Source organism: Myotis brandtii, unplaced genomic scaffold, assembly GCF_000412655.1.
Source record: "Myotis brandtii unplaced genomic scaffold, ASM41265v1 scaffold15, whole genome shotgun sequence".
Taxonomy (NCBI): domain Eukaryota; kingdom Metazoa; phylum Chordata; class Mammalia; order Chiroptera; family Vespertilionidae; genus Myotis; species Myotis brandtii.
The window spans coordinates 626,662-634,223 of record NW_005355410.1 but is presented as its reverse complement, the minus strand read 5'-3'; the positions used below and the strand labels follow the sequence as shown (position 1 = coordinate 634,223).

General features: G+C 38.1%; 1 pseudogene; it reads right to left on the bottom strand.

Moving 5' to 3' along the window:
• Positions 1 to 6,542: 6,542 nt before the first annotated feature.
• LOC102248490 lies at positions 6,543 to 6,910 on the bottom strand (annotated as a pseudogene).
• Between the last annotated feature and the right edge of the window lie 652 nt (positions 6,911 to 7,562).

The window sequence follows — 7,562 nt, the reverse complement described above, 5'->3', positions numbered from 1 at the left end:
CCCCCCCCCCCCCCCGCCAGTGCACGAATTTCGTGTACCAGGCCCCTAGTAATTAAATAATAGCAATAACCACAAAATATCTAGTTTCTGCTTTTTGTTTTAAAAATAACATAATTGACACACAAGTATGAGATATTTTGCAGAATCTTGGTTCTTCAACCCAGCAACCCTTGGTCTCACAATATAATTTTGTGTTGCTGATGTATTATTTTTTTCTGTCAAGCAGGAGGAGTTAACTCCAGAACCACAGGAGTTATCAAAAATTTGTATCTATGACTAAAGAAACACCGACTTCTCTTTCAGTTCCATGGAACTTCCCCTCTCTTACTACATAGCCACATAAAAACTTTCTACTTTTCCTTTTTTAGAGAGACAGGCTTGAAAGATCTTTCTCTTCCCTCATCTCATATCCACCAAATCCAAAAAACTTTATCTCCAAGCACCGGTGTCTCAATGTTTTGGCCTACTAGCACATCAGGTACACAAACCTGAATTTTGGGAGGTGATTCTGCAATATCACAACTAAAACAACTTTGCAAGTTGTTTAGAACTGATAGAAAATATACTTTTTTCTTTTTATTTTTTATTAATTATCTTTTTAAATTTTTCAATTATACTTGACATAAAATACGGGGGGCGGGGAAGTAGGTCTATGGTTGTGAGTACATGAAACATTTTGTTCTTGTATTACTATTTATTAATTATTGTATTATTTTTCATACAAACAACTTTAAACCTACTTTTGCCCTACCCTGCATATTAGTTTCAGGTGTACATCATGATTAGACATGTATGTCACTTACAAAGTGGTCACCCTAATAAGTCTAGTACCCATCTGACATTATACAATATTATTGATTATATTCCCTATGCTGTACTATGCATCTCCTGACTGTTTTTATAACTGGCAATTTATACCCCTTAAGCTGTTCCCCTTTTATAACCATCCCTCCAAACCCTCTTCCATCTGGCAACCATCAAAATGTTCTCTATATTTATGAGTTTGTTTCTGTTTTATTTGTTCATTTGTTTTTTAGATTTCACATGTAAGTGAAATCATATGGTTTTTGTCTTTCTCTGTCTGACTTACTTAACTTAGCATAATACCTTCTAGGTTCATCCATGGGGTTGCAAATGGCAAGATTTCATTCTTCTTTATGACTTAGTAATATTCCATTGAATAATGTATCACATATTCCACATCAGTTCGTCTATTGATTGACACTTAGGTTGCTTCCATACATTGGCTATTGTAAATAATGCTGCAATGACCATAAGGGTGCATATGTCTTTTGAATTAGTATTTAGGTTTTCTTTTGAATACCTAAAAGTAGGATTGCTTGGTTATATAGTAGTTCTACTTTTAATTTTTTAAAGAACCTCTATATTGTTTTCCATAGTGGCTACACCAATTTACAATCCCACCAACAGTGCAGGAGGGTTCCCTTTTCTCCACATCCATGCCAACACTTGTTTGTTGATTTATTGCTGATAGCTATTCTGACAGGTGTGAGGTGATATTTCATTATGGTTTTAATTTGCATTTTCCTGATGATTAGTGATGTTGAGCATATTTCATCTCTATTGGCCATCTGTATGTCCTCTTTGGAGAAATGTCTATTCAGGTCCTCTGCACATTATAAAATTAGATTCTTTGTCTTTTTTGTGGTGTTAACTCGTGTTAATTTCTTATATATTTTGTATATTAACCCCTAATCAGATGTATCATTGGCAAATATTTTCTTCCATTCAGTAGGTTGTCTTTTCCTTTTGTTGATGGTTTCCCTTCTTGTGCAAAAACTGTTTAGTTTGAAGTAGCCCCATTTATTTATTTTTCTTTTATTTCCTTTGCCTGAAGAGACATATTAAAAAAATATTACTAAGGAGATGCCAAAGAGTTCACTGCCTATATTTTCTTCTAATAATTTTATAGTTTCAGGTCTTATATTTTCAGTTTGTTGTTGTATAGTGTGAAAAGTGATACAGTTTTATCCTTTTGCATGTTCTGTCTAGATTTCCAAACACCATTTATTAAATAGACTGTTTTTATCCCATTGCATATTTTTGCCTCCATTACTATAGATTAATTGACCACATAGGTGTGGGGTTATTTCTGGGTTCCCTATTCTGTTCCACTGACCTGTATGTCTCTTTTTATGCCAAAACTATGTTGTTTTGTAGTATAGTTTGCTACCAGATAGTGTTAATACTACCCGATAGCAACCCCGAGGGTTCTTAATATAGTATAATAACCAGAACTAAAAGATCAAGAGTGACAAACAGATGGTCAGCAGAAACATGTTGTTCTTTTTTTGTAATTGCTTTGGCTATTGGGGGCCTTTTTTAGTTCCACAAATTTTTTTAAATTATTTGTTCTAGTTCTGTGAAAAATACAACTGGTATTTTGATAGGGATGTCATTTAATCTGTAGATTGCCTTGGGTAGTGTGAACATTTGAATGACGTTAATTCTTTCTATTCCTGAGCACAGTCATTTTTCTATTTATTTGTATCTTCTTCAACTTCTTTCTTCAATATCTTATAGTTTTCAAAATATAGATATTTTACATTCTTGGTTAAATCTATTCTTAGGTATTTCATTATTTTTGATGCAATTATAAATAGGATTTTTAAAAATTTCTCTCCTTGATAATTTATTGGTGTATAAAAATGCCTTTGACTGAGATGCCTTTGTATCCTCTCTTCATCCATTCCAGACTTTCAGTCCTCCATTCAGGTCCTGCTGGATGCAGCTCTCACTCTTGTCCATACACTCTGATCTGCTCTCCTTATGACTTAATGCAAACTCTGTAGTGTCTCACATTGTTCACTTGTAAGTTCTGGTCTGTTAGTCTGGTCACACATAAATGTAAACCCATCCTTGATGCTTCTTTGTGTTACTCAGCATTTAGCATAGTACTATTGAATAGTAGATGATTGATCAATAATTGCTAGTTGGCTGATCAATAATCATAGTCATGAATTCAATCACCATATGAATCAATTTTCTTCGTACCACTTACTGGTAAGGTGCTTCTCATGATTATGGTGTCTAGCCCACAGGAGACTTTCAGCAAATTCTTATAAGTAAACTTTTTGTTTCTCTCTGCCCTTTCTCTATTTGAATTTCTATTTTTCTACACATTATGTTTACTGAATAGGCCAGCCTCTAGGTTTCCATATATTATAAAGTATAAGCAAACAAGTAAATAAACAAGCAAATAAATAAATAAATAAATGAATGAGCCACACATTCACTAGAAACAGTGAAATTTCAAAGGTAAAAGCACTTTTCAAAAAAAAAAACAAAGAAAGAAAAAAAGCTCTTTGTGACTTATATCAAGAAGGGGTGCTTGCCTGTGGCTACTGTGACATGAAGGGCAGATTATGTATTAGGTTTCTATTACTTATATAACAAATTGCCACAGATTTAATGGCTTAAACACAAATTTATTATTTTCCCATTCTGAAGGTCAGATATCCACAATGAGTCTTTCAGGGCTAAGATCAGTGGAGCTGTGTTCATTCTAGTGACCCTAAGTGGGTCAGATATCCACAATGAGTCTTTCAGGGCTAAGATCAAGGTGTCAGTGGAGCTGTGTTCATGCTAGTGACCCTAAGTGAACTCAGATGTGTCAATTCCAGAATTGCAGGGAAGCCAGTGTGGTTGGAAAGAGCCAGAAGAAATATAGAAGACAGGCTTGGAGGGATATGGGCTGGGGTAGATTGCATAGGAATTTCTGGACTCCAAAAGGCATGGGATAGAGGGCCATTGGAGGCTTTTGAGAAGAAGACTGTTTTCAAAAGGATCCTTGTCACTGTTGAGTTGTGAAAAGGTTTTTAGGGCTCAGTAAGAACAGAAGCCAGGTGACCAGGAAAGAGGTCATCCAGGTGAGAGATGATGATGGTTTGGACCAAGGCAGTTGCAGTGTGTAGTGATGTATACATTTCGAAGATTGAGCCAACAGAATTTCCTGATGGAGAAGGTATTAACTGTATTGAGACATAGAGAGAGATGGAGAGAAGAGAGAACCTAAAGGGAAAAATAATTGAATTCTCCCTTTGAACTACAATTGGAGTATCCAGACTGGAATAAATTACACCAAATTATTGTCAGTGGTGTGAAGTAGGAGAGCCTAAACACCTGTAAACAGGGCATTTCCATTTCACTGTGTGCTGCTGTATATTTGAATCATTTCCAACAAAATTGCAGTATTATATTACTTGTATAACTTTCTAAAAAGCTAGTTAAGACTGACAACTTTTTCCAAGAATACTTTTCATCTTGTTAGAGGTGTAGGTTAATTGAGACAAATATTTAGCATCTGGAGTTGGCAAAGTCACTGCAAAGTGCCATGGAACCATCTGATAAATATAGGATTATAAAAAATGCAATCAAGAATGGAACAATTTAATTTGTTTTTGACTCAGTAGGTTGATGTATAAATACAATTGAGGTTAATAGATGTACAATTATAGATTATGGTGCATTTTTTAGAAGATAAAAAATTTACTGATAAAAAAAATAGTGATCAACCTGTATTGTTAGAATGCTTGAAAGGAAAGAGGTACAGCAGACTGCCTTGTATTTTTTCTATTGCAGTCTTATAATGCCATTTTATTGATGATAAATTTCAACATTTTCACATTGATGTGGGAGTGCAACTAATTTGACCACATGTGGCTCTGAGATGCTTTCCCCCAGACTATTAAGCCTTTCCTTGCACATAGAGGCTTGTCTGTTATTGAATATATTTTCTGAAACACAACATATGTAAAAAATAAACTAAATGCTTTTTTAAAAAATGTATTTTATTGATTTTTACAGAGAGGAAAGGAGAGGGATAGAGAGTTAGAAACATCGATGAGAGAGAAACATCGATCAGCTGCCTCCTGCACACTCCCTACTGGGATTGTGACCGCAACCAAGGTACATGCCCTTGACCGGAACCAAACCTGGGACCCTTCAGTCTGCAGGCCAACGCTCAATCCACTGAGCCAAACCAGTTAGGGCTAAACTAAATGCTTTTTATGGAAATTAAGATTTAGCTAAATATTTGCACATGAAAACAAAAATGCCTTTGGGTTGTTCTGTGGACTAAGTGCAATAATTCTGGAAAAGTGTTCTCTAAGCTCTAAAGTAATACACTTATCGACTTCTGAAGAGCTTTGAGACATTCCAGACACGTGGATTTTTAGGTATGCATAGTATACCCACTTAAATATTATTTTTTAAAAATGAGTAATTTGAATTGGAAAATTCCTAAACTCCTATAGAATTTCCTTAATCTTTTGGCTCCTTCTTCCCTACTCTGGATAGTGATAGTCTTTCTTGTCCTAAACCCATGTCGGAAACAAGATTTATTTCGTTCCACTGTGTGCACTGCTAAGCCTTGTTGATCTATTTTCTATGCTTCTAAGTGTTTGTGAATTCAAATGGTTCTGGTTTTATAAAGGTAATCTGGATCCTAAACTATACATTCTATAACATCACCAGAAGGACCTGGAACAGCTCCCAGAAATCATACACATTAATATTTCTGCAGTGAGACATACAAATAGTCACACCAAGTAGGGTAACTAAAAATTATGCATACTCTCATATCAGTTTGGGGCAGGTTATTGCCACAGAACACTTTAGGACAGTCAGGTTTTGCTAGAAAATAAGTTAGTAAGAATTATTTTTTTAGTGTTCAGAGTTTTTGGCTTTGGAATTCAGGATAAAGGATTTTGGAACTGAGGTTAAATGATTGTGGGCCTGTTGTATAATAACTTCTGTTGGGCTTGATACTACAGTTCTCCCATTTCCAATTCATCCTTTACACTAGCAAACAATTTCAACACTTTGTCTACCATTGCTTTAGACAAGGTTCTGGCCTGTGCACATGCAACCCTCAACACTCCCACCAGCTATACCGCTACCTTCAACAGTGGGCTCCCCACTGGCACCTGAGTGATCAAAGGTGCACATCTGATTATATGCTATCTCACTAATTTTGTCAGTGGCTCCATCACTGCCCACTAGAGAGATTTCTAACATGAAACTTTCCAATTTTGGGTTCTCATTGATTTGGCTCCTACCTATACAGTTTCGCATCCTCTTTTGTTGTTTCTTTCTCCTTCCTTCTTCACTTTCAATCTAAGACTTACAGTTCACTGATTGTCCTTACTTTTTCCAACTCTGGGTTCATTTGTTATTAAAATGCCCTAAATGTATCTTCCCACACCATCTTCAGGAAGACCACATAATTTGGCTTTGAGTAAAATTGTTATACAGATGTTACAAAAAATAATTAAAGATTCTAATTGATTTTTCATCTACAGGAGGTATACCAGACGTTACTCAGTGAACTTAGGTCATTATTCCATTGTCAAAAATTACTATGAAGAATAGCAATTTACTTATGATTATAATAAAATAATAGTTATAAGAAATAAAATAAAATGCCCTTTTGCTCATGTCAGCTTAGTGAATTTATGCTCATTGTTCATGATGCAGCTCAAACATCTCAGTCCTTTGGAAGCAGTTTATCATTCTTTTTTTTTTTTTTTTTTTAACCCTGAACAGGTTTTATTACACACAGAGGGAATGGGTCTCAGTCCTTCTTGGCTCCTGCCTTCCTCATGGCTGCAAGGACATTGTTCAGCATCTCTCTCTTCCTCTGGGCACAGATGTGTGTCCCTACCCTTTTCTTGATGAACTTCAGGGCCCTGTTCACACTTAGAGACCTTGATCAGCTCCCTGATGCCACTTATAGGTGGCAAAGCCACATACACCTGGGATCATGTCCCTCAGGAACTTGGTGTGCTTGATGAGATGCCTGCTGGGGTGACTGTGCCTCAGCTAACTGATGGTCTTGGTCACCTGTGACCCTTGTTGAGACCACTGCCACGGGGTAGCTCAGAGCCATGGTTGCTGCTCCTCAATGCCTGCTGTGGCCAGGGTGCGTGGTTGACCAAGTTAATAATTCTTTGTATTGCCAGTGTGGCTAGTTTATATATAAACTAGGGGCCCAGTGCATGAATTCGTGCACCTTGAAAGGAACTGTGGGCCATGAAGCTGTGGTGGGCACAAAGGCGGATCTCGGCCTATCCTCCGTGCCCCCGCCTGGCTCCTCCCACCATGGTCCCTGGTCCCCTGTCTGCCAGCAGCCCCGCTCCCGCTGCCACTGCTCCCACACACTGATGGCTCTGGCCCCGCTTGCACCCGCTGACAGTGCCTGGTGCCGGCCCCAATGACTCAGCACCAGCAGCGGGTGCGAGCAGTGGCTCTGGTGCTGGCAGTGGGTGCGAGCGCCGGGTGGGACTGTGGCTCATGGGAGGAAAGAATTTCAGTAACAACCAGGGGCTTGCCCCAATAGCGACCGGCGCCCAGTCTTGGTCTGGTGCCCCTCCTCACCTGCTCCACCATCCCGCCACGGCCGTCGCCCGCCATGTTCCGCACTGTACCACCTGTTGCCAATGCCCGCCATGTTCCGCGTGTGACCCCTGGTGGTCAGCACACATCATAGCGACCAGTTGTTCGGTTGTTCTGCTGTTTGGTCCATTTGCATATTAGGGTTT